Source organism: Neophocaena asiaeorientalis, unplaced genomic scaffold, assembly GCF_003031525.2.
Source record: "Neophocaena asiaeorientalis asiaeorientalis breed wild unplaced genomic scaffold, Neophocaena_asiaeorientalis_V1.1 scaffold84, whole genome shotgun sequence".
NCBI lineage: Eukaryota > Metazoa > Chordata > Mammalia > Artiodactyla > Phocoenidae > Neophocaena > Neophocaena asiaeorientalis.
The window spans coordinates 4,767,544-4,795,350 of NW_020173656.1; positions in this window are offsets into that span (position 1 = coordinate 4,767,544).

Sequence of the window (27,807 nt, forward strand, 5' to 3'; positions counted from 1 at the left end):
GAAGCCATGTCTCTCGGTTTTCATACCTAGACTCTTTCCCCACACATCTTAAGTGGGGGTGATATGGGCGGTAGGTTCCTCCTTTCTACTGAAAGCTGAATGTTGGATATAGCTTCCATCAGCTTGAAAAATAGAGCCAGGATGGTTGCAGGACCCAACCAGGAGACTCTGTGGCATGTGGTCATTGAAGCACAAGGCTTTTAACAAAGACCTCCACAGCTGTGTCTCAGGAAGTGTCACCAATACCCATTGTGGGTTTGACTATATGACATGCAACCTTACCCTGGTTTCTTCTTTGTAAAACAATACAGAGATCCTACTGTTCTTACAGAGATGTTGGAAGATCAAATTAATGATTAGTTATGAGCACACAGAATTTCATGGAGATTACTTTTCAATTTCACATTATTATTTTCAACAGAACTGTTGTTATAATTACATGTCCAATGAGTAAGACTAAATATTGGGAGGATTCTTTTTTAACTTAAAAGATGACAAATGCAATCTCAATAAAACAATTTAATACAGTAAAAGCTCATAAAGCATCCCACAATTATGCTTGACATGCACAAATCTCCAATACCAGATGCCCTATGTGACAAATTTCTGACAGGCTTCCAATCCTCCATGTCATGGCTAACAAGTACAGGCTGTTGGCACCCTCCCCAACCAACTATGAAGACGCCAGATGAGAAAAAGGAAGCTTGCATATTTAAGAAAGGTGGTCAAAAACTAAGCAAAATGTGTGTGAAGTTTCTGGGGAGACAGAAGAGTGATGGTTAAGTTTGGGCTGTGGCCTAAAGTGGAGCAGGCCAGGGTTCAATTGGGAGACAGCTGCTATACCACTCTGAATCCCAATAAGGCCCCAGCATATTACCTTCCAGCTTGCTTTAATCCAGGGTAGGAATGCAGCTGTTTACATCTCCCCAACCACCCTATGCCTATTATCACAGAGGGGATACCCTGGAAGGGAGCCCTGGGAACTTCTCTGGAAAGGTTATAAAAAATGATTGAGCATAAATATCAGCACCAGAGTTTCCACATCACCAAGAGGAACAGTCTAGGATCTAAGGTTTGCTCCTCCACCCTGATGGTACTATTTGCCAAGACAGCTGGTGGTCCCTAGGATATAAAAATAAGCTCACAGAGAAAAGTGAGGTATTTGAAGACAACATGGGCTATTTTTAAAAAAGACAACAAATGGAACAACCAACAGCAGAAGATAGAATATATACCAAAAGGAAGACAGCTAGGTCTTTAATCTGCTTGGAGTTTATTTTCTTAAAATATAATAATGAGCTAATTCTCAAAACTTGACTAATGGTCTATTTGTTATATCCCTGATTTGTGATCCTGTCTCTGTCACACACACACACACACACACACACACACATATATATATATATATACATAACAGATTGTGAAAGGCAATACTATTAACAGAGGGAATGTAGAATATATGGGTACCTCAGATTGGACAGATATTTACCTTATAGTGGGAAAGGCTTTATTAAACAAAATTCAAAATATATAAATCATGAGAGAAAAAAACTAAACAGAAAAAGATTCCTGTACTTAAATGCCACTCTGTGTGAAGGCAATAATAAGAGAAACCTGGAAGATATTAATAAGGAATTACTACCTGGATATATGAAGGATTTCTGTAAATAATCTAGAAAAGATAAGAAGCCAATACAATATAGATAAAGGATAAGAATAGGCAACTCAGAGGGGATCTGAAAGGCTAATAATAGATGTTCAGACTCGGTAATCATTATTGTAATCATCTGACAGGCAAAATTAGAAAGTAGGCAAAACTAATGTTGGAAATAGAAATAGTTATGCAGTGCCTTTCTGGAGAGAATCTGGTAAAACTTACTGAAATTAAACATACACATAGACCATGATTCCCAATCATCCCATCCCTAAGCAGATAGCCCAGAGAAGCCCTCTCACAGGTCCATAAAAAGACATTTGTGAGGATGTTCACATCCACGTTACTGTGACAGCAGAAGTTGGAGCCAACCTAGATGCCCATACCTAGAGAACAGAAACATGAAATGTGCTATAAGCCTACCATGAAACTCTCCGCAGCAGTCAGAAATCATCAGCCAGTTTTCCACAGAATAACACAAGGCTATAAAGAGACAGAAAGATTTAATCACTCTCTGAAATGGGAGGACATCCATTATCTACACTAGTGAGAGTACCTATGCAGGAAGGAGAATGGGATGGCAGTTTAAAAGGAAAATAACTGGGCTTCCCTGGTGGCACAGTGGTTGAGAATCTGCCTGCCAATGCAGGGGACACGGGTTCGAGCCCTCGTCTGGGAAGATCCCACATGCCGCGGAGCAACTGGGCCCGTGAGCCACAATTACTGAGCCTGCGCGTCTGGAGCCTGTGCTCCACAACAAGAGAGGCCGCGATAGTGAGAGGTCTGTGCACCGCGATGAAGAGTGGCCCCCACTTGCCACAACTAGAGAAAGCCCTCACACAGAAACGAAGACCCAACACAGCCATAAATAAATAAATTTATTAAAAAAGGAAAATAACTAAAATTAAATGAAACAAAAGAGGCAACTTGCATGAATAATGACAACATTAGGTATTCATTTCTGCATACATTCACTCATTCATCTGGTAAAATATATGCTGAGTGCCTACTTGTGCCTGATAAGCACACTAGGATTCCCAAGGTGAGTTCCTGCCCTCAGGCAACCTCCTATTGGTGGACTGAGGAATAGAACTGATGATTGTGAGTAAATCAACTCTGGATTCCTATGATTCTAAGGGAAATTGAGATGACAAAGAAAATGGTGAGAGATGAGGATGAGGATGAGGATGCCAACATTACATCTGAAGAGACAGAGCCTAAGGTTAATAATTCCCTAACCTCACTAGCATATATATTTAAAGGAAATTAATTTAGGCAAACTGGATTCTGGAGCTTGGTGAATTTCCTCAGGGAGGTATAACACAGAAACTCCCTGTGGGAGGACGTCAAGTTATCTGGTGCCTGGCAACATTTCTCACACCCTGCATGTCCCCTAGATGCCACAGAGCAATCTTATGACACATGTAGAAAAGAAGCAAAATACACCTGATTACTCCAATTTTCCTAGTGTTATCACCCATTAGGTTTTTCCCCTGGAGCCTAAATTCAGCCCAGCCTCCAGTGCTGCGCTGGATTCTGTTTCCTGTGAGTGGATCTGCCTCTAATACAGGTGGCCAAAGGCAAAAGATGGATTCCTTCTGAAAAAAAGAGAGTGCTGCTCAGTGCAAGATGACCAAACCCTTGCTACTCTGGGTCCTTCCTTGAAAGCTACTCAGAAGAAATGAGTTTTGATGGACTCTTACCATGCAATCTACATTTTCAGGACAAAGCAGTAGCTTTGTCGCCTCAGAAAGTGGCACAGGACTGTGGTGCACGTGTGTGCTTACAGGCAGCTGAGGTGGTGGGTGTGGAGGATAAAGAGGAAATTAGAATATCCTCCAGAAACACCACCCAACCTCAGGTTTGGGGCTAACATATCTCATCCTTAAAGATCCTTCTCAGAAATTCAAATGTCTCAGGAAAAGGGCTCATTTCCTTTAAGACTGTGCTGCTTGCTAACCATTCTGGATCCCTCATTCATCTCATGCTCCTTCCTTCCTCCTCCCCACACATTTTTCTGCTTCATCTGGATCAGAGAAACAGTCAAATACACTCAGGCTATGCATATGGCTGAGGCAGGAATTTCCAGAACAAAACATGGACACTTTCTCAGGGTCTGTACACAGGCACTTAAAAACCTTCAGACACAAGGTTTTTGAAACATCGCAACACCCTCCAGTGTTGGCAAAGGTACAAGGAGGTTAACCCTGTCACAGCACTTGGCAATGCATTTCAAGGACTTTCTATTTGTCCACTACCTCTGTCCAGAATTGCTCTTATGGGAATTTATACATAAGGAATTATCAGAAATATGGGCAAAGATTGACATTTAGGAATACTTAATGCAACATTTTGTTTGTGACCCACATTGGAGGCCTTCCTGTCTTCTGAAAATTAAATAAAATTATCCTGACTCTATCTCATGTGCTATGGAAATTGCAATGTCTTCCTCAAGATTTCTGATAATTCTCAGGGCTTAAGCTTTAAATTACTGTAACGAGTGAACTCTAAATCTTCCCAATGTTAATCTAAATTCAGAGCTTTCTGCCAACTGAGGCTGGGGATTCAGTCCCTTTTCTTGACCTTCTTTCCAAAACATGTGGAATTTCTACGAGTTTCAGTATTTAGAGAGGAATCAGAAAAATAGAGATAATACAGACACAGGAATATAAACACTTTGTTTGAAAATTAAAAATTCTTAAATTCTCAAAAAATTCCTTCAGCCTCCCAGACTTTTGATTCAAAAGTCCATCCCATGTAATGTTGCTCAGATCAATGTCCTTTCTGTTTTAATCATTTTATCTCTCTTACTTCTCTATTTGCCCCAACCCCGAATTTTATCTAATACCATAAACAGAGAAATGTAATCTCTCTGTTTTGCCACCTTCAGATAGATCATGTTCTCACGGCCACACCAAAAAGGCTATTGAGATATTTTCCTAAAGATAGTCAGTTATGAAGAATTTCTTTCCTAGTAAGGACATGTAGGGAGTAAGCACGCCTCTCTGTCAGCTGACATCATCATGCTTTCATATGGTGCCTGAAACTGTGGCAGTCACTTGGTAACCATGGGGAGAAAATACAAGGGTCAGGAATGGAAGAGTAGAAAGGGCCTGGGACCCTAATAACATTACTGAGCTGCAAAATTAGCCCTGACAGGAATTACCACCATAATTCTTCTTGCAAGAAATAATAAACATTCCTTTCTTTTTATCATTATTTAAAACATTTTTAGACAAGTGTATCAACTCAATTCTGACACTATTTACCCAGAGATAGTGTCAGATCGCACGGCCGAAGGGCTCAGTACCACAAGACTGTTCCTACCCCATGCCACCCCTCACTTCAGACACCAGTTGCAAGCCCTGGTTATCACCTGTGCTTCTGACCAAACTTCCTGTCCTTGGGTCCAATTAATTTGCTAGAATAGCTCGAAGAACTTAGAGAAACACTTCAACCTGGAAGCTCTCCAAAACCCCTACTATTGGGATTTTATGGAGGCTTACCCACATAGGCATGATCAATTATTAACTCTGTTTCCAGACCTTGTACTCTCTCTGGAGAAGTTGGGAGTGGGGCTACAGCTAAAAACCTGGGACAGAGACCAATATTTCCTATTATCTCACAACAAGTATAATTTTACTTGTAGCCAAAGGCATATTTGATACACAGTACATCAAACTCTTAGCATCTCTCTGCCTCAGTTTTCCCATCTTTACTATTGATATAACAATAGTAGTTTATTATATTGGGTTCTTATAGAGATATAATAACCTAATGCCTACATACAGCAAATAACCTATATACATTATATATTATATAACTCTCCATATATACACACACACACACACACACACACACACACACACACACACACACACACACACACACACACATATTCATTCATTCCCTGAATAATGATTAAGTGTCTAGTAAGAGAGATTCTGAAATGAAAAATACAGGATTAAGTTTCTCTTTTTCTAGCAGCCTTTAATAATCTGGCCTTTTCAGCTTTAGTTTTTGTTAAATCCCACCAAAAAGCCTTTGCTCTGGATCCACTGTATTCACATGTTATTTGCCTAGGAGGCTTTGCTCCTTCTGGACTCTGTGTATTTGCTATTTCTTCTGCCCTACTGCTTCCTCCCACGCTTCAGGACCTAAAGAACTCATCTCTTCCTGATTTACCTACCTGCAGAATATACTGATATTTTGTTTTCCTCTGTGACCCATAAAATGTGTGTGTGTGCTTCCATTGGCATGTTAGGCAAGAATCCAAAAAAGAAAATACTGAATCCTATTAATCAATGTTTCTCCCTGATGAGATTCTGATGAATATAGTCTGAAGGAACAGTAGTCAAATGGGATATCCATTTGGCTACTGTTCCCAAAGCACCATTCTGCTATTAGCTCTAAGAGCATCCCAATGCTGAACCCTCCTAAAAATTGGGTTAGAAAAGTGGGTTTGGCTCAAGGCCTAAACAGGGCCTCCTAGTTCCTCCCTCCCACTGCTGTGAAGTCTAAACTTAGCCTCTTACCTCCATCTCAGTGGCCACATAAAGAAGGGCAGACCAGAGCAAAGTAAAAGGGATGTTCAGGCACCAAAGAAGGTGCCCCCGCCATTTGCCAGTTCTATCAAATATTGCAGAATATAGAGAGAGGGGCATGAACTAACTTTTTCCTAAGGGCAAGCTCTATGTAGGTCTGTCTACCTCAGGGCAACAGGAAGTGCCAAAGAGCATAATTAGCGCCTTGAATAACGATTAGTCATATTAGCAAGCTTTCCTTCCTCGGCATATTTCTAATGAAAGGAACTGAGACTAAAGCTTCCCTTCCCAGTAGTATGCGTACGATTAACTTCATATTTTTATGTGGTAAACTACATTACTACTCAACATTATTTATTGCCCTGCCCCATACCTCCCTGCTTTCCTGTTTGTGGCCCTGTGACTCTCTCTGGCCAATGAAGTATGCACTTCTAACCAGCTGACAACACTTGTGGTTAAAAGCTTCAAGAGCCAGCACTTGCTTCACCAAAGTCTATTTACCCACTGCCAAGGTAACCAGCAATGTTCCAGAAAGTAGCTGATCTATCATCCTGGCTCCTGGAGTGAGAAAGGGGATGACACAGAGCAGAGGTCCCAGCCAACCATCAGCAGGTAAGTGGGGTGCGTGAGCAATAAAACTTGTGAGTTTGAAGTGACTGAGATGTTCCAGATGTTTGTTATAGCAGCAGAGCCTCGCCTAATCCTGATGATCCTAGGAGTTCCTCTAGGAATGGATCCATCACTATATCATCAGTCTAATACAAAGCCCAGCACATATGCATGCTCAGTGAATCTGCAAATAAACCAATGAATGTTTTTAATCAAAGCTATCATTTTCTGCACTGAGAAGCAATGTGGTTTAGCAAAAGAGATTAGACTTCCGAGTCACAGAGACTCATTTAAATCCCATTTTGCCACTTACTAATTGTGAAACTTCAGGAAGTTCAACTTTCTAAGTCTCCTTCTCCCCACTTAAGATAAATTTTGCTTGAAATGCTTTCCTCCAAAGGGTTCTTGTTAGTGTTAAATGAGAAAATTTCTAGAAAGAACCTCATATGTTGTTAGAATTTGTAGACACTTAATACATTAAGTTTATTATGAATAATACTGGCCATTTTCTGTTTTATTCAAAAAAACACACATAGCACTGGAGGTAAAGACAAGGAGCAACATACTACAAATATTGATATTGCTGAAGTATAATCAACTGCACTGAATAACTGATTGGTTGAGCAGGATTGAGGGAAAAGAGCTAAGAAGTAAAATAGAGGATAATTACCGGATTTACAAAGGATATGGTGTGAGCACTGCTATTTGATCCACACAGAGCAGACAGAACAGGTTATATGGGGCTTGACATGGCTGGCCAGGGGTATGGGATTATACATTCAATTTTACGTATCTTGGGGCCCAGGGGTTGTGGATCAACCACATAGAGTTTTTGAGTTGATAATGAACGTATAGGCCTGAAATTTAGGAAAGATCTATGTCGGTACCTATAAATGTTTAATGACTACATTAATAGTTAAATTCGGGTCAAAAGAGGTAAGTTAACACTCAGTGAGTTTTTGGTAAGCATACTTCATATTTCACGTGTACATTTTTTTTTGGCCGTGCCAGGCAGCATGTAGGGATCTTAGTTACCCGACCAGGGATCGAACCCGTGCCACCTGCAGTGGAAGCGTGGAGTCTTAACTGCTGCACCACCAGGGAAGTCCCCTTTCATGTGTACATTTCTGCATAACCACCAATTTTCTACAGATAAAGGGATTAGCTTACTTTGACTCTAATTCATACATGTCCTATTCTGACAACAACAAAAATATTTTTTTAACTATTTTGAAACTTGAAATTTACATTAAAGGAGACCCATGTCTATTTAACCAAATACAAAGATAGTCACCAAAGATTAAACCATTTGCGAAGTATAAAAAGAGCTAGGCTCATTAAGCAAAATTTTCAGAAAGCTGGTCATTTAGCACCAATTTTTTTTTTAACATCTTCATGGAGTATAATTGTTTTACAATGTTGTTAGTTACTGCTGTATAACAAAGTGAATCATTTATACATATACATATATCCCCATATTGCCTCCCTCTTGCATCTCCCTCCCACTCTCCCTATCCCACCCCGAGCTGATCTCTCTGTGCTATGTGGCTGCATCCCATCAGCTATCTATTTTATATTTGGTAGTGTATAAATGTCCATGTCACTCTCTCACTTCATCCCAGCCTAACCTTCCCCCTCCCTGTGTCCTCAAGTCCATTCTCTAAGTCTGTGTCTTTATTCCTGTCCCGCCCCTTGGTTCTTCAGAACCATTTTTTTTTTAAGATTCCATATATATGTGTTAGCATATGGTATTTATTTTTCTCTTTTTGACTTACTTCACTCTGTATGACAGACTCTAGGTCCATCCACCTCACTACAAATAACTCAGTTTCATTTATTTTTATGGCTGAGTAATATTCCATTGTATATATGTGCCACATCTTCTTTATCCATTCATCTGTCAATGGACACTTAGGTTGCTTCCATGTCCTGGCTATTGTAAATAGTGCTGCAGTGAACATTGTGGTACATGACCCTTTTTGAATTATGGTTTTCTCTGGGTATATTCTCAGTAGTGGGATTGCTGGGTCATATGGTAGTTCTATTTTTATTTTTTTAAGGAACCTCCATACTGTTCTCCATAGTGGCTCTATCAATTTACATTCCCACCAACAGTGCAAGAGGGTTCCCTTTTCACCACACCCTCTCCAGCATTTATTGTTTCTAGATTTTTTGATGATGGCCATTTTGACCAGCGTGAGGTGATGTCTCATTGTGGTTTTGATTTGTATTTCTCTAATGATTAGTGATGTTGAGCATCCTTTCATGTGTTTGTTGGCAATCTGTATATCTTCTTTGGAGAAATGTCTATTTAGATCTTCTGCCCATTTTTGGATTGGGTTGTTTGTTTTTTTGATATTGAGCTGCATGAGATGTTTGTATATTTTGGAGATTAACCCTTTGTCAGTTGCTTCTTTGCAAATATTTTCTCCCTTTCTGAGGGTTCTCTTTTTGTCTTGTTTATGGTTTCCTTTGCTGTGCAAAGCCTTTAAGTTTCATTAGGTCCCATTCGTTTATTTTTGTTTTTATTTCCCTTACTCTAGAAGGTGGGTCAAAAAGGACCTTGCTATAGCACCAATTTTTGTGTCTCATGAGTTTTAGTCATTAGTCTCTTAATTAGTACTAGTTATTCACCACAGATGGAGATGGTAATTTGAAGAAGATGGAGTGACTTTTCCTGAGTCATTAATTCAACAATTCGCTTTTTTTAAAGCATAAACTCTGAGAAAGGTACTGCCCTGGACATATTGTGGGATGATAAATTAGAATCAGATGTGATTCTCACCTTCAAGGAGATCACAGCTTCAGATGAGGCAATGGTAGGAAGGACTAAGGGAGAGATCCAGGTGAGGTGCCACGGATGGTGGAGCGGGTAGTGATCACTTCCAACTGAGGAGGTCAAGTGGGTTTGTGTGGAGCCTGTGATTTTTCAGCTACTTCTTTAAAATTAAGCATAATCTATATATGTGGGGTAAATGGTGTAAGGAGGGCACTCTAAAGAGGAGAATCTCTACAGCAAAGGTATAGAGGTGGGAAGGAGTTGTGTACTTATGCAGAAGAGTTAAAACTCAATTCGATTATAACTGAATATTTATCAAGTGGTGAGCAATGGGACAGAAAAAGTAGATTAGGGCCAGGCCATGAGGGATTTTGAACACCGGGCTACGGAATGTGATCTTTTTTCTGTAACAGATCCTAGGACTCCACTGAAAGAACTTAAGCAGAAGAGAGATTGACACTTATAGGGAATTCCGAAAGAATGATATTTGGGAGCTTTCCTGGGGATAGATTTTCTCATTATAAAATCAGGGAAATAATATTTACTGCACCGAGGATGGTTTTAAATGAGATAACCTATATAATGCCTTGGCTGGTAGTAGGTTCCCTTCCCATCCTCTTCCCTGAAAGTGACCTGATAATATCCACCTGCTCCTCATTAAGACCCCAAGGGCAGCAGTGCAACAACATGGGAGATATTAACAAGGGCAGGTGCTATAAAGGCACCTGGAGACCCACAAGCAGGGATTTAGCATATAAAGTAAAGGCAAGCAATAAAAAGAGAAAGGGGGAAGAAATGTTTGCCAAGCACCGTTGAAAAGAAATAAATTGGAAACCTGTTATGCATGTATCTGGGACACTGCTGTTAACTCAGGAAGAGAGGGAGGACTTACAGAGGAAGCTCCAGTGGGTCTTAAAGCACCCAGGAAACCGGACCCTCGGGGTGTGTGTGTGTGGGGGTGTGTGTGTGTGTGTAGACACTGCAGCACATCCGAGCTGTATGGGCTGGTGGAACAGAGCTGGAGCTAATCACCAGAATTGTTTCAGTTAGGAAAATCAAGTCACAAGTGTGACATGTGACACCACAGTAGTGTCTGCAGGCAAACTGACACATGCAAAGTTCCAACAGGAAAATCTGCAGAGGAGGGAACGGCAGCCCTCAGGGCACCACTAGCGACTAAACATACAGAGTGGAAACAGCTGAAGATAGGCCTCACTGCTGCCAGGGTTAAGTTCTTACCTGTACAGAAAGCCAAGGTAACCTCAGGGTGTGATCCAACTACATATCTGGCCAGCCACTGAAGTATCAGGAAGCCATCAGTGCCCTTGAAACAATGTGTCCACTGTTCAAGAACTGGATGGGAGGGACTGCACTTGATGCTTGCTCTCCAAGGAGGCCAGAGTCTAGACAGAGAGAAACAATATGCCCTCTAAGAACTATGAAGACCTCCAGGCCTCCATGAAATATGCAGACACTAAGGGACGGAGATGCTCAGAGGGGCTATACGAAACCATTCTGCTATAATCAGGAAGTTTCCTGGAAGAGGAGCACACGAGCTGAAACTTGAAGAATGACAAGGAAACACGGGAGAAGTTAGCTAGGGTTGACAACACAGGGTAAACAATAGGGTGGGTAATGACAAAACTAACCCAAGACAAGACTCTGTTCTTTCTGCTTAGTGTTTTCATAGGTACACAGCTGCAACTTTCAAAACATCTACAGACAAGTTTTAGAAAAACATGGATTACTGCCTTTCCTCCTAACATATCTCCTCCAGAGCAAATACTGACATGAACCCTGCCTGACTCTGGGAAGAGTTTACAGCTTAGGTTGTATCCTAAGCAGCCACAAATCATCCCAGCTCCACACCAGAGGTCCTGGGTAAAGAACTGTTAGTACTTCTCTCCTACAGAGTCTTGTAAGAGGATGCAGGCTCCACAGGGCAAGAACGTTATTGAATGAATGAATGAATGAATGAGTGAACAGGATAGGTAAACCTTCAAAAAGAACTTAAATGGGGGGCTCCATACATATCCTAGAAAGAGGGGTTGGCAGACTGTTTACACATATAGGTATCTGTTGAATTACTGAATTAAATAATGCAAGAATCAATGAGTAAATGAATTAAAGGATATGCTACTTTAAAAACTACCAGAGTTTTGGGCTTCCATGGTGGCGCAGTGGTTGAGCGTCCGCCTGCTGATGCAGGGGGCGCGGGTTCGTGCCCCGGTCGGGAGGATCCCACGTGCTGCGGAGCGGCTGGGCCCGTGAGCCATGGCCGCTGGGCATGCGCGTCCGGAGCCTGTGCTCCGCAGCGGGAGAGGACACAGCGGTGAGAGGCCCGCGTACCGCACCGCAAAAAAAAAAAACTACCAGAGTTTTGATCCCTGAGAGAAGTCTTCCTGAAGGTGTGCACCGGGCAAGCTTTAACAGCACTGCTCACCATGGTAGCAGAGCTGAAGTTTCCAGTTCTGCTCTCAGGGTCCTACAGGACACCTAACCCCGTTCATAGCCCACCCCGACCGCCCGTGCACATACAGCCCACCGTGCAATGCCATAAGTTCCTGCAACCGCAAAAGCTAGTGAGTTAGCTGGTGAGTCCTTAGGGACGTCAAATCAGTGCGTGTTTTACATGAGAAAAGTGATACTGATCCAGACAGCTTGAGTTGCAATAATTTTGGGGTTCTGTGATTTGGAGGGTGTGTTTCCTACCTTAGGTTAGAAGACTGGTGCCAGGACAGGGAACAGGCACAGTGTTGTTATCCCTACGGTCACCGGCAAAGCCCATGAACAATTCCCAGGAAATCAAAATACAATCCGGGTAACAAGATAAAGTCTAACCTTTTTTTTTTCCTTTGTGCTTAATGTAGTTTCACTTGCTCATAGGGCGCCGAGTTCAGAGGCCTTGCACCTTGCACTCTTCAGACCAGAGTTTCCCGTGCTAGGTGGCTCTTCCCGGCTCTTCGGCTCAGTGGAGAGTGTGCGAAAGCACTGCTCAGGACACCTCAATTCAAGATGGCGAGGGCGCGCCCCGTGGAGAGACGGGGCACCCAACTCGCGAGAGCTGCGCCAGCCCCGCGAGAGCTGCGTCAGCCCCGCGAGAGCTGCGTCAGCCCCGCGAGAGCTGCGTCAGCCCCGAGAGAGCTGCGTCAGCCCCGCGAGAGCTGCGTCAGCCCCGAGAGAGCTGCGCCAGCCCCGCGAGAACTCCGCCCCTTTCTCCCCAGCAGAGAATCTTGTAAAGCAGCCCCGCGCACAGAGAGAAAACGTGTACTCTAGAGCCGGAGCTCGCACTACTCTGTTCTTTAATCAAAGAATAAAATTTCATTTGCTTCTGAACTAAACTCCATCTCACTCTATTGGCCTGAACAGCACCAGGCAGAAGGACCCTTGTTGGGGACTCGAAAGGGTCACTAACACTACTACCCCTTGGCTTAGATCATTTGTGATCTCCTTTCCAGGGGGACCTAACATGCTTTACTTACCCTAGTAGGTCACTAAGTCCTCTGTGGCAATACTTGGAATTAAGGGGTCAAGGCCCCCAGTCCATGCTTGTTCTGTGCACCTAATACTTGACAGATTTCAGCGATGTGCTTTCCTTCCTGGTTAGAAACAAAGCTCTTGGAGGGTTGTGAATGTCTATGACATTTTCTTTATAAACCTTCATGTCCTAAGAACACACAAGTGGCTCCCAAAAGACGCAGTTTGTAGACAGAGGCTCCTACCGGAGCTTCAACTCTGGCCCCTGGGTAGATGATGACCATTTGCTCATCACCAAAATGTTGATGGATTTCTCCAGTGACCCTGCCCAAATTACCAGGGAATGACTTTCAACTCAAGCAAACAGCCCACCAGTCACTTGGATAAGCTCAAGCTTTTTGTGGCAATTCGTTTATTTAAGCTACATAAAGTACTAGCTTTGATTTGGCTCCCATGTGGTAGGTAGTTATCCTTCTTCATTCATAAACCAGCATTTAAAATGCAGAGGACTCACACTGCCTTTAGTGTCCTTAAGTTCCTGGCTTATGTGAGAGTTTTGTTTAGGTCAAAAATCTCAGGCCTCAGTCTCTGTCTTTCAAATATGGGCAGACTCTTTTCCTGCGAAACTTGTGTGCTCTCTGAGAAATAAACACAGCTCCATGCTAGGGAGCAAAAAACAAAACAACAAAAGAGAAAACAAAAACATCATGAGTTCATCCCAGCAGAGAAAGATGGTCCCACGAGATGTTCTTCTGAGACTTGGCAACAGGCAGAGCAGGCAGCAAGCAGAGTACCAACTGCTATTAAAGTGGATGATGGGACATGATGGTCATGACCAGAAGGTAATTCGGGTGAGGCAGTGGGCAGGAGGGCTGGGAGGTGGGCTGGCTGCCTGGAATGCTTAGGCATGATTTCCTCTACCTTCATGCTGTCACTCTCAGCCCTTTATATAGCACCAACGTCATGCCACATCAGCTGCACCTGTGCCCGTGTGATGACTTTCAGACTCAGATAAATACCATCAACTGGATGTCAGGATAATGGGCGCAATGGAACACTCTGGTGATTGATCTGTTTGTTTCCACCCTGGGGCTGTGGGTCTATTAAATAAACACTGGTATTTTGAAGGAAAAGCAGGAGAAAAGACGCTTGATTGTGGCCTTTAAATTTCTTGTTTGGTTTGGATGTTGTTGTTTGCTCTTTGGATTTTTTTCTTTTTCTTTTTTTTGGTGGGAATGATTTTTTTCAGGTAAATAGATCTGGACACAAGCAGCAGGACTTCATTTGCCAGTTCCAATTCCTCACTGAATGTACTCCACAGCTGGCAAGGTGTCAGTGATTAGCTGATTTCCCTGCTCTGTTGTGAAATCCTGCCCTGTGGCCAGATTAGACATGAGAAATAGAGGGGCTATGTGATCTTCCCCAGAGGCCTCACCCCATGAATACTCCTAAGGCCAGCCCTCTCACCTCAGGCTGGTAGATAGAATCTGGGATAGAACAGACTCTTTTTCTCATTTTGCACAAAGCAAGCTAGGGTGTAAGTGTAATATTCTGCCTAGCTGCTGCATAATTCATTGCATTTTGGATTATTTAATTTTAAGGAGAAATTATTCATAAGAAAAATATTTATAATTGGAATTACTGAGAAATTCTAGCTCATGAAAAGCTACCCTCCTCCACGCTTTGAAATTGTTTTTTTCCAGTTTTTTAAATCCTGGAAAAAAAATTATTCAAAATTTGAGTGTTCCTTTTCTTATTTTTTCACCCAAGAGAGTTCCTTACTTAGTATGTTACCATTTCTTTACCTATAAAATTCAGATGATATCACTGAGAATTTCATCAGTGGAATGATGTAAAGCTGTTTTGAGTCACTTTCTTCCTTGTACCCTCCTGAGAGGGTACCCAGCACTAGAGAATCATGATATCAATATTAGGTACGTAGGAACTTGGAATACCGAAAGTTAACTCTGTCTGCATCATCCCTGCCAGGCCCTGAACGGAATGATCCTGGGAACAACGTGAAAGGAACCTGCATGTCCTTGTAAGCAACAGGTGGATTCTAAGAGGTAAGGTGATGACTCCCAGCCTCTGCTCGTTAATTCTCCCATATCAAGCTGGAATTAAAAATAAGATGGAACATAAGACAGTCACATTGTGAGAAAACTCCCTCCAATTTTCTAATTTTTGTTGAGAAATATGTGAAGAAGGGCAACAACTGACAACATGATACCCTCCTATACTACTTCTCTACGGTTGTACTACTCAAAGTGTGGTCTGTGGACCAGGGCTAGAGTATGAACTATTTGTCAGTGATCTGCAATGAGATGAACAGAGACATTAAAAGCAAATATGTCAATACTTGGATAGCAATTTGACATTCCACAACAACCAGCCAGTAATCTGTGGAGTCATCTTTTTTGAACAGCATACAGACTAATCTGGGTGTTGTCAGACTTAGTGGTAAATCACAGTGGCTCAAATTGTATTCAGTCGTGTGTAATAGGATATATCTACCCGTGACAGGTGAGAAATCAGAAATGCCAGATAGATGACCCATAGATAGGAAGAACAAACAGGTCCTTTGCCACAGACAGTGAGAGGCACAGTGTTACTGTAATCACCAAACTTGTAAACTACCCACTTATTGTGCATCCTGCTAGGTTGAATGTAAGCTCCATGAGGGAAGGAACTGTGCCTGCCTTCTCCAGTGCTCTATCACCAAAACCTAATACAATTCCTGGTTTGTTGAATGAATGAATGAATGAACGAATGAATGGGGAATGTTTAGGGTTCCGCCTCCCTCTCAGGTTGGGCAGCCATTAGATGTCAAGAGAAGGCAGTTTCAGTACCTATGTCAAGTCCAGACAGGGATCACTCAAAGCTCTCACTGTCCTCACTTACCCAGTCTTTAGTGTCAGTCTTCAAGTCTTTAAAGGCAGTGAGACAGAAGAGTCTGGAATACATCTTCAAATATGTAAGTCAAGCCTCTAAAGAAATAGGATTCCCTCTATAGAATTCATTTTATTACCACCTTTTCAGGATCACAGCTATTCCAAAAGCACAGTATGACTGATATTGCTTATTATAAGTACTTATTATCTGGAAGTAATCAGTGTCCCATAAACATGCCATGGTTCCTAATAAACTTTAGAGAGTAAACAAGGGTTGCTGACATTACAAAAAACCCACAAAGGTAATGCCCTTGTTCCCTCAGAGGACACATAGGAGAAACAGACAACACTCACCGTATCATAATATTTTGACTTAAAATATATTTTGTCAACAAGTAGTAGAAAGTGAAAACATTAGGCTAGAATCCACAGTGGCTCCCACTTGAGGGTGGTACAGTCCTTCAGGGGGACTTGGAAAGGTATGGATGTCCCAGGTATCACTGCATAGCAATGCCCTCCAAATTAAAATGGCATAAAACAACCACCATTTTATTATGCTCACATTTTTGTGGGTCAAAAATTCAGAAGGGGGCTTCCCTGGTGGCGCAGTGGTTGAGAGTCCACCTGCCAATAACAGTTGCCTCTACTCCACAACAACCCAGGATCTCAGCTAGGAAGATTCAAATAGCTGAGAAGTTCTCAAATAACCGTAGGCCGGAATCATGTAGAGACTTCTTCATTCACATGTTTGGTACCTGGGCCAAGATGACTCAAAGGTGGCCTTAGCTGGGACTGTTGACCAGAGCAACTGTATATAGCATAGCACCCTCAGGGAAGCCAACATCTTACATGCTATCTCAAGCCTCCAAGATTAAGACTTCCTGCAAACAAGGGGGAAGTTACATGGCATTTTAGGACCAAAGCTCAGAAGTCACACAGTGTCACTTCTGCTGTACTGTATCAGCCAAATTGAGCACAGGCACACCCAGATTCAGGGAAAGGTAACATGGGCCTCACCTCTTGACAGGAGAGGTGTCAAACAATGAACAGCCATATTTTAAAACCTCTCCAGGGCAGAAAACTTCTGGAATTTTAGTAAACAACAGCCAGGGATGCCAAGGATCCTACAAAGCATGTGACAGTTTTGCACCTCAAAGAACTCTCCTTCTGAAGATGCCAGGAGTACCCCTGTCTATAAACGCCAGATCCTTGGATTCAGAGAACCAGATAGAAGTCATTTCACCCAAGAACATGACCATCCACTTTACAAAAAAGGAAATCAAAGTCTGGGGTTGATGGGCTGAAACTAGACTCCAGGTCTCTTTCTTCCAAGGTAGATAGTCCTAAGCACCTGCAGTTTCTTCAAGTAAGTCTTTGCTAAAAATTCCTAGTATATAAAATGTAACAGTGGATGTTAAAACTGGTTTAAAAGTGTGATGAGTAACAGGATATTTACATGGCCCCAAAGTATCTGCCCACACGTTATTCACTAAATAAACAGAGAAGAAGAGTAACCTTACAATGGAAAAACCTGGTGGATAATACCTTTACCTGATGATCAAAGTGACAAATGGGCATCACTTGACTTCTGATATGAGGCACTGAGAAGGCACAGCATCACTTCTATGATGTTCCTGCTCAAAATATACAACCTAAATTTAATCATGTTTGAGGAACATTCTACAAATAACTGGGCTATGTTTTTCCAAAAAGTAAAAAATCATAAAGACAGTCTCCTCACTCTCAAGTAATTCAGAAAAAAAGAATATATTAGTAGACACACACACAATAGAGGAGAATGAGAAAGTAAAATGGACACAACAGTTGGTAAATCCAAAAAGGGGGTTTGCAAATGTTCCTGCACTACCCTTGCAACCTATCTGTAAGTTTTGTATAATTTTGAAATTATATCAAAATCAGAAGTTACACAATCAGCAACAACAAAACATTTAATGGTGAATTTCTTGGTGATGTTCTCCCAGCTACTGCAATGAATTCCATTTCTTAACTTTCCAAGGAGTCGAGTCATAGTTTAAACAAACCACAATGTCTTGAGCTCTGCTCTCATGCAGCTCTCTCTAGTCTTCAGGGAGTAGATCTAGGCTTTGGGGGGAGATGTCAACCAGAATATTTTAGGGCACAAATTGGTCCTGCATATAGATCTTTTAGTTAGGTTACAGGAAAGTTGGTATAACAAAGAGACCTAAAATCCAGAGGCTTAAATAAAAGAGAAGTTCATTTCTGTCTCATCCAACAGTTCAGGAAGTTTGAGCAGCTCTGCCATCCTCAATCTGAAGCTTCCATCAATGGGTCCAAGGGAGCAGCTTCGATTACCATTTGCTAGTCAGAGGGGAGGGGAAAAGAAAGAGAGAAAGACACATAGCTTCATTAGAAAACTCAGTCCAAAGTTTACCTATATCACTTCTATTATCACTTTCTTGGTCAAAATTTAACCACATGCCACAGCTAAACCATAAGGAGGCTGAGTAATCAACCTCTATCTCTGTAGATGTGTACACGTTCCCAGCTAAATCTCAGGGTGGGGGTAATGTTCTATTATTAAGAGGAAGAGAGTGAGAAGGGATCATGGTAGGTAATTTGAACCTCTGCCCAGAGAACAGAGACTGGGGGGACTTCCATAGGACTAGCAGAGCATCTCAGTCATGTTTCCAACAGGGGTATGGGTTTTGGGAGTAGGTAGGAAATTCATGGAAGAAATTGGGCTCCCAAAATAGACACTGTCCTGTTTGGTGTCCATTTAATTAGCTGTAAGATTTCCAGACCCGAGGTACTTTATTCTGGAGACAAAAACCAACATTTTCCCAGTCATGGAGAGTCAGAATTGCCATGTCAAATTATTTTCATTCTGTTGACAAAATAAACTGTCTTTACACAAACAAAGCGGCCTTCATCCATGCCTACATTCACATCCATGTGCACATGCACACAGATTTGTACACTCACAGGCATGGCACATGAAATTGCCCCAGGGTGCTCCCTGAATCCTCTCTTAGTGACTCCCCATTGATTGGGAGTGTGAGGTATATTTACACTGTCGACTCTCACCTACATTATGTGGTTACTAAATGGTTTCCATAAAATAACAGGCAAATTACCCAACATTGCTTTTCAAGGGATTATGTCTTGTCTCATCAAATTTATGAGTGGCTAAATTGCTTTATGTACATCTGAAAAAATAACTTATCCCAGAACAGGCAAGCTAACACATCTGTATTCTAGTTGACTACAGCTCTATTTCATTTTTGAGGCTTTTCCCTCAAAATAACATTTCAAAATGTCTCTTCCTTCCTTTTCTCTCACATCTCTGTAGGATGCAGACACGTACACAGGCAGACTGCAATGGGCTCTGCTTTTTCTGTCCAGCTTCACTGTACCCCTAGGGAGGCAAAGAGGAAGTTAACAAGGGTACAGGAGCATGCTGTCTGCTCTATTAGAAATGCCAGTTTGCCATTTTAACCCAAGTCCTGAAGATGTGAGGACCACCAAGGAATGTAAGTTGTTTATCATCATCACGAAGCCTGAAGACAGGGACACCCATGCACTAGGAAACCACAGATCCTGAAGCCCCCAGGGTGCCACAAAGAGGTTTTGAAAGTCCCCCTGGTTTCCCGTGAACTACCCTGCTGACCCTGCCTGCTCCTCCCTGCTGGTGACTCATCCAAATGCCCAGTGAGGTTCTCCTTGGCCCCCCATTACAGCCTCTTCATCCTGCCCTTCTGCACTTGCCCAGTCACAGCCCCAGACCAAGAACTCTCAGAAAGGCTGCCAACCCTGGCTCATCTGTAGACCTCTCAAAACAAGAGCAGGAACATCCCTAGACTTAAATGCAGCTCCACTGTTTTAATACACCCACACCCACTTTGCTTTTCAATCCCCCGTTCCCAACCAAGGATTGTCACTGAAAGCAATATTCACATCTAGAAGGTCTCACTATCTAAATGTAAGAGGTAGCATAGCATGGTGTTTGCAAGTGTGGCAGTGGAGTATGATTGCCTAGGTTTGTGTCTTGTCTCTGCTGCTTGCAAACTCTGACCTAGGCAAGGGACACCTCTCTGTGCCACAGTTTCCTTCTTGATCTGATTGATAATATTACCTACTTCACAGGATAAAGTTGTTAGTTAATACATGTAAATCACTTAGAAACATGCCTGACATAATGAAAGCTCAATAAACATTAGCTATCCCCATCATTATTATTGTTACTATTATTAGAGAATCTGACAATTAGAAGATCATTAGTGACCTTGTCCAAAGTAATTTCTATAAACCAACGGGGATATATAAACCAGTGTGATGGGGACAGATGAGTGAATGGGGTGGTGAGAAAGTGGAAACATGGAATTTGGTCAAGAGAAGGAGAATAGATATGAGATAGCAACTAAAGAAGGTCACAGGGTCAAAAAGGAACCAATTTGTTCTCTGACCATAAAATACCTTGGCAGAAAGATTGTTATAAACTTTGGTAATTCTGATAAATTGGTATGAATTAAAGTCAATCTATTTACAGCAATGAAAATATTAATCATAACTTAAGCAAAGTACTTCAAAGTTACCAAATAGTCTATGTATATCTCACTTTATTCTTAAGTCTGAGGTTACAGGGGAAACCCCTTGACCCCATGTTATACAAGAAAAATCAAGTCTCAGGTGAGATGCCTTGTCCCAAGCCACATATCCATCCTGGGCAACCTTCTCTCCCATCTCTAAATTCTTAATATTTCAGAAATACTGATATATGTCACCCCTATTCTCATGAACCTCAGAGAATCTCTATTAATGAGACCAAGTATAATTTCTTAGTTCAAAATTAGAGAACTGCTACAATTTGCTGAGAGCCTGCTTACCCAAACTCCTCACTCAGGACAAGTCCCATAACAGAATCTCCCGCATCATTCCTCTTGGTCAACCAGTGGTCACCTGAGCAAGGGTATGTGCTGACACTCTGACACCCATCCAGAACTCTGAGCATCTTCCTTTTCTGCTTATCTCCTTCCTTACGAGTGGACCCCCAACACACACATACCCGAGCTGAGGGTGAAAGACACTTCTTTGACTCCAAAACATGGACCACCTGGGCGCTCACTCAGGATTTAATCACAACGACTGATAAATTATTTGTCTGCACATGTATCTTATCTTTATGTTGGATTCTGAGTTGGGGAAAGTTCCACTTCTTCACAGTCCTCTATCTTCCTATCACAACAGGCCTTGTACCTGTCGCGGGATGTTTTGCTCCCTCCTTCTGATTCCTCTGGTGGTTTATGCAAAGCCCCAGTGACTTAACATTGTGCATTCTCTATGGCGTTGCTTCTTCTTGCAACTCCCTGGGGTCTTACCATCTAAATGGAAGAGGTTCTGTGTTGATAGACAACACCGACCAAGATAAACTTGGCGGTGACTGGTGTTTGCCAGGTCACTCTGGGGACCAGTCCAGCTGAGCATAGCAGGGGATGATGCCAGCTGCCCTGGGAGGCCCTCCCATCTCTAAACAAGGCCTGACACTTGCTCACCCAGGACCTTGGCTTATCAATCATGGCACGTCACAGAGCACTTCAAGCTCCTTGCTCTTTTTCCATCCACGAGAGAACTGCTGTTTCAAAGCTTTCCTTGGATAGTCACAACAAAATGTTTGAAATGCTTTAAAGAGGTTTCGCCCTTTATTTTACATTCCTCTAGTCACAAGCAGCAGCTTTAAAACTACTTTTAAACACAGCGGGGAGTAGGAAGGGGTTGTAAAATTCAGAGCTTACATTAAATAAATCCTATAAATGTAATTTCCTTTATTAGGAAAGCGGACGATGTCACAGAAATAAGAAGGTAGATGTACTAGTTGCCTACACTGCTATAACAAATTATGACAAACTTAGTGGCTTAAAAAAGACAAACCTCGGGGCTTCCCACGTGGCGCAGTGGTTGAGAGTCCGCCTGCCGATGCAGGGGACACGGGTTCGTGCCCCGGTCCGGGAAGATCCCACATGCCGCGGAGCGGCTGGGCCCGTGAGCCATGGCCGCTGAGCCTGCGTGTCCGGAGCCTGTGCTGCGCAACGGGAGAGGCCACAACAGTGAGAGGCCCATGTACCACAAAAAAACAAAAAAACACAAACCTATTATCTTACAGTTCTGGAGGTCAGAAGTCTGAGGCATGTCTCAGGACGCTAAAATCAAGGTGTTTGCAGGGCTACATTCCTTTATGGGGAGAATTTGTTTTTCTTGCCTTTCCCACCTTCTAGAGGGTACTCACAGTCCTTCACTTGTGGTCCTTTCCATCTTCAGAGCCAACAATGGTAGGTTGAATTCTCCTGACACTGAACTATTCCGAGCTTCTCCAGGTCACATCTACCTCCAACTCACTCTTTCCCACTTGTAAGGACCCTTCTTATTGCATTGGGCCTGCCAGGATAATGTCCCTATTTTAAGGTACAGTGATGAGCAACATTAATTTCATCTGCAACCTTAATTTCCCTTTGCCATGTAAGCTAATTTATTCACAAATTCTAAGGATTAGGATATTGACATCTTAGGGGGAGGCACTACTCTGCCCACCACAATAGATATCATTGGAGCTATGCTCAGCTCACAATTTAATGATCCTGATTTAGTTCAATTTCATTGAACTCTGAAATTTGGAAGACAATTTCGGGGGAGTCTGAACCATCCCCACATCCTCCCAGCCTCCCATGTCCAAAATGGGTCTGCCAAGGTGCTAGCCACATACAGGCTAATCAAGACTCAGGTCCCAGGGATACAAGCTAGAGCAGTGCCCTCTGTGATGCAGAAAGAGCTCTCATGACTCATCTTTGTAGAATTCATGGAAGTGCAAGCTCTCTGAACTGCTCTCCCTTAACCAACTATTTAATGAATCCTTTCCATGTCTTTGGTAAATCATAGTGACTGGCGGCACAGCATGCTGAAGGCTCTCTGCTAGTTGGCTAATTTCTGATATATATTAACACTGTCACTTCCACCAATTGAGTGGGATGCTCAGCCATGTCAGCTGTGATTGTACCCCAACCATTTATGCCTATATGTATGCTCTTGTAATGATGTAGTTTAATTAAATGTCACATAAGCCAATGGAAGACGAACATGAAAAGAGAGTTTTTTTTTATGCACACCAAGTAGAATGCCTTGGAAAGACTTGATATAGATGAGTCATTTCAAAAAAAGGAAGAGGCAGGCAATTAGATGGTAAAACAAGTGTAAGAGAGAGGAAATGCAGTCATAAAAATCTCCAGGGATTTTGCCGAAAAGCGGACGTGGAGCCAATAGTGGGAAATTAGCTATAGTTAAGAAACTGCAGAACTGGAACACGGTGGAAACAAGGTGGGGGAAATCCTTGATGATTAAACAAGCAGTGTAAGTGATCCTAACCTTGCTTGTACTGGCTGAAGAATGGGTGGGTTAGGTCTGACTGATGTGAACCTCCTGTGTAATCCACCTAAGGATGGATTTGAGAATGGTTTGAGAAGTGCTGTACAGATATGAGGATTATTTCTAGAAGGGTGAGCCGGACAGCTCTTTCTCCATCACAATAGTTGCTGTTTCCCCAAATCCTCCCTGCCTTCCTGCCCAGAACTAGCAGGAGTATTGGAACACCATTCTGAAATCTGAAAACACCAGTCTGAAAAATCTGTCAACCTGTGCATGATCCCAGGCTGACAGATCAAGCCATTGAAATAATGCTTCTCTGAAAAACTATTTCCAGAAAATCCCAGCCCTTTGCTTGGTAACCTTACCCTTTTGAAGACAGTTAGTAATTTGGGGAATAGTGAAGAGCATTTGGTGACAGATCTGACCTCCTCCTCCTTCTTGCTCATGAGCGTGTCTAAAGAAAAGGATAAATCCATTCTTTAGTCACTGTCTTAAAGCCTCTGTGGGCCTTGTGCCCATACATGCAAAGAAGTCAGATCTGAGCCCTAATGGATTCAAGACAGTGGACGAAGACAAACCAGGAACGCTGGCTACACATTTTCCCTACCTATCCTTTCTCTGTGGGTTTTTTACCAGTCAGAATGCAGAGTCTGCTGTCTTTGAGACTAGGATCTAGAGCTGCTCTAGAAGAGTTGGGCCATCGAATGAGCTAGAATCCTGGTACATTTGTGCAGATGCCATGCAAAACGTGTGAAATCTAGGTCCCTAACCCTTGACCAGCCCTAGCCCTCAAGGAGCAAGGAAAATGTAATTGTATGTAGATGGGTCAAGAAATAGATATTTTAATATAATTTCAAAACTAGAAAATAAAACAATAGACTTAAAACTAAAACAAGACGATTGACAGTTGAAAGGAAAAGGAAGTCGTGTAAGTGACAGGTATGTCTCATACACTAAGCAAATCAACAAATGGTATTTTAAGTTGGTAAATCATATCTGAATTACTATTAGAAGCATTAAAAATAGAACAGTTAAAAGAAGGTGTGGGACAGGGAAAGAATTTTTTTCTTTTCACTGGATACTCTCTTATACTGTTTGAATTTGTATGTAAATAGTAAAAGGTCTAGAAAAACACATGTTAAACTTTTTAAAATGTGTTCCTCTAAAGGAGTGGAAAGTGAGAAGAGAATCCATTTACTTTCCAACCTTACTTCTGTATTATTCTCAATGAACATGTGTCCCCATTGAAATTTGAAACTTGACAGTGAGTGATTATACATTTATAAAGTGGGATATTATGAAACTATTTAAAATATTGTTGTTGTGGAAGACTCATGGCATGGAAAATGTTCATAATATGTGGCCAGACTGTTAAGAAGAGCCTTAAATCCTGTTCCCATGTGGGCAAAATGAACTGACCACATTCAAACAAATTGTTGGCTTTGGAGCTTAAAATATCTTTTAAATTATATGTTTTGTCAGTTATAGAAATTATAACAACTTGCTAGCACTAATCAAGTTAAAATAATAAAAGTATAAAAATTATAGCAAAATACTCATGTTCTCTATTCCCTAGAGATAACATTCTAGTGTAGAGTCTTTGGAATTTTTTCCATGAATTTAGAAATTTTTACTCTGTACATATATACATATAGATACATACACACATATAATTTCATTAAACAAAGTGGGATAACTCCTACTGTTCTACAAAAATAATACAAATGGTTCAAAAATATGTGTATCATTGTTGTACAAGGGCCTCATTCGTTTTTTCTGTATCCTTCTAAGTTTATAATATGAACTGCTATAGTGAGGATAGTTTTTTAAATATTATCAAAATTATAAAGACTTTTGAATTTAAAATGAGTTCAAAGACAATTAGCTTAAAAAGCCCAAAAGGCTTTATTGAGTTAATGGTACATTTAAAAAATGAAATTAATTTTAAAGCATTGATATTTTTCTAAAAGAGCGATACATTTAAATTGTTTTTTAATTCAGTGTTTAAATTCAAGAAGTTGAAATTAACTCAATTTAGCTTTCCTATAGTGTTTGCAAATAGGTCTTGGTATTCACATGGCCTACACACCACAACATGCTAACTCCTGGTAATTTGCTGTTCCCCAGAAAGCTGAATTCAGCAGTCCACAGGCTTGCCTTGAACAGCATTGCTTGGGAAATGGATGGTGGGGAGCACCATTTAGTTCTTGAGACTCTTCCTGGAAGGCTGCCACCTTGGCCTCCGTATCTGCTGTCTTTTTCTCATGTGCTGCCTCTTCAAACCATATTATGTGTCTGTAATCCCTGTAATGAAAGCAGATGGAAAGACTGCCTTCATTGAGAACTGGAGTGAGAAGGCACTTCCTCTGAGTCCAGCACCCGCCCTGGCACACTGACACATCATGGTTTTGTATGAGAAGAGGAAGAGCCACACCTCTAAATGAGGCCACAGAGTGGGAAACCCAGGCTTCTGACTGGGTAGTGTGATTCACGGAAGCATTTATTAAACCTCCTTTATGTGTAAGGTACTGAACTGGAAGCACATCCATCAGTGAATCAGATTTTTGTGTTCTAACCCTAGGGCCTTCTAGGTAATAATTAGATGAGCTTGCGTAAATGATCTAACCCTAATGTGACTCAGTTCTCTAAATGTAAAATGGGGACAATAAATAATATCTCTGTAAATTTTTTTTTTTTTTCCGGTACGCAGGCCTCTCACCGTCGCGGCCTCTCCCGCCGCGGAGCACAGGCTCCGGATGCGCAGGCTCAGCTGCCATGGCTCACGGGCCCAGCAGCTCCGCGGCATGTGAGATCCTCCCGGACCGGGGCACGAACCCGTGTCCCCGGCATCAGCAGGCAGACTCTCAACCACTGCACCACCAGGGAAGCCCTGAAAATCAGCTTTTAAGCACTATCTTGACCCAGTTTTGAGGAGCTGGCTAGACGTCAGTCAGTTCCCCTTCCTGAGCAACCAAATAAGTCCACACTTCCAACTACCTCCCTTATCAAACTCTCATACTTCAGGTCTCTAATCATCCCAGGGCCAGGTAACAGACAATTCCTGACAGCCCTTATGGCCCAAAGCCTACTAAAATTATCCAAATTAGCCAATCCTAAATCCGCTGGCCCTGCCTTGCTCTTTCTTTCCTGCAGAAACCCCAATAAAAGTGCTTGCCCACAGTGCACCTCCCTTTGCTTCATTACCCACCCCAATGCTTCCCCGAGTGGCATGCTGCGTTCTCTCCAGAGAACTGTGGGTAGAGCAAAACTGTATGTTTCTGTTTTCTTTCTCTTGATCTGTGTTTGGCCTCACCACACCTACCCAAGGTAAGATGGTTAAAACAACCTGCTCTGCATAACTCACAGATTGGTTAAGAAACATATTAAGATAATGGATATGAAAGCCCTTTGAACAGTTGGAGGGATTACAGACATAAGATATGGTCAGAAGCACCCTGTTCAGTATTGGAGAGAAGCAAAATATGGTGACAGATACACATTGTGGTAGACATAATTAGTGACCATCAATATCGAGTTCTCTCCTTACTGGGCACAATGAAGACTATCTCACCTAGATCTCTTGCACCTGGATAGAGCCAAGCAACTATTTCTGGCCAAAGGCTGTGAAGGAAAATGACATGCTTCACTTATAAACTGAGACACGGAAAAACCCTGCCAGACATTCTAGCTCTATCTTCATTTAGCAGTGGATATGGAAACCATGCATGGAGATTGCAGAAACACAAGATCTAACAGCCTAGATCACTGACTCAATATATGCTTGGGAGCCCTTGAGGGTTAATATGACCTCTAGCAACTCTTACTTGAGTGAGAAATAAACTTAGACTATATTCCACCAGAACTGGAGGTATTTTATAGATATTTTTAAAATAATAAGAGAATACTAAGAACTGTCATATGGCTATATATTAGACAACTTAAATAAAATGGAAATATTTTTGGAAAAACACAAATTACCAACAGCACAAGAAGAAATGGAAAATCTGAATAGCAATAGGTCTATTAAAACAATTGGAATTTTCATTTAAAAACTTCTAATAAAAAAGTAGAGGTGTCCTCACTGGTGAAGTCTATCAAACATTTAAGAAATAAATAGTATTTCTATGCCAAGACCTGTTCTAAACAGAAGATATAAGAACATTTTCAACTTATTTTATTCCTCTGAGTCCAGCACCCACTCTGGCACACTGAAACCAAAACTGATACCACTTTGGTACCACTGATGCCAAAACTAGACAAAGATATCATAAGAAAACTGAAGACCTTCATGAATATAGATGCAAAATTCCTTAACAAAATATTATCATATCAAATATAGCAATACATAAAAAAATACATCATGATAAGGTGGGGCTTATTCGAGCATTGGCAGATTTGTATAGCATTCTAAAATCAATCAATATAGTTTATCATATTAAGAAAATAGGGAGAAATACCATG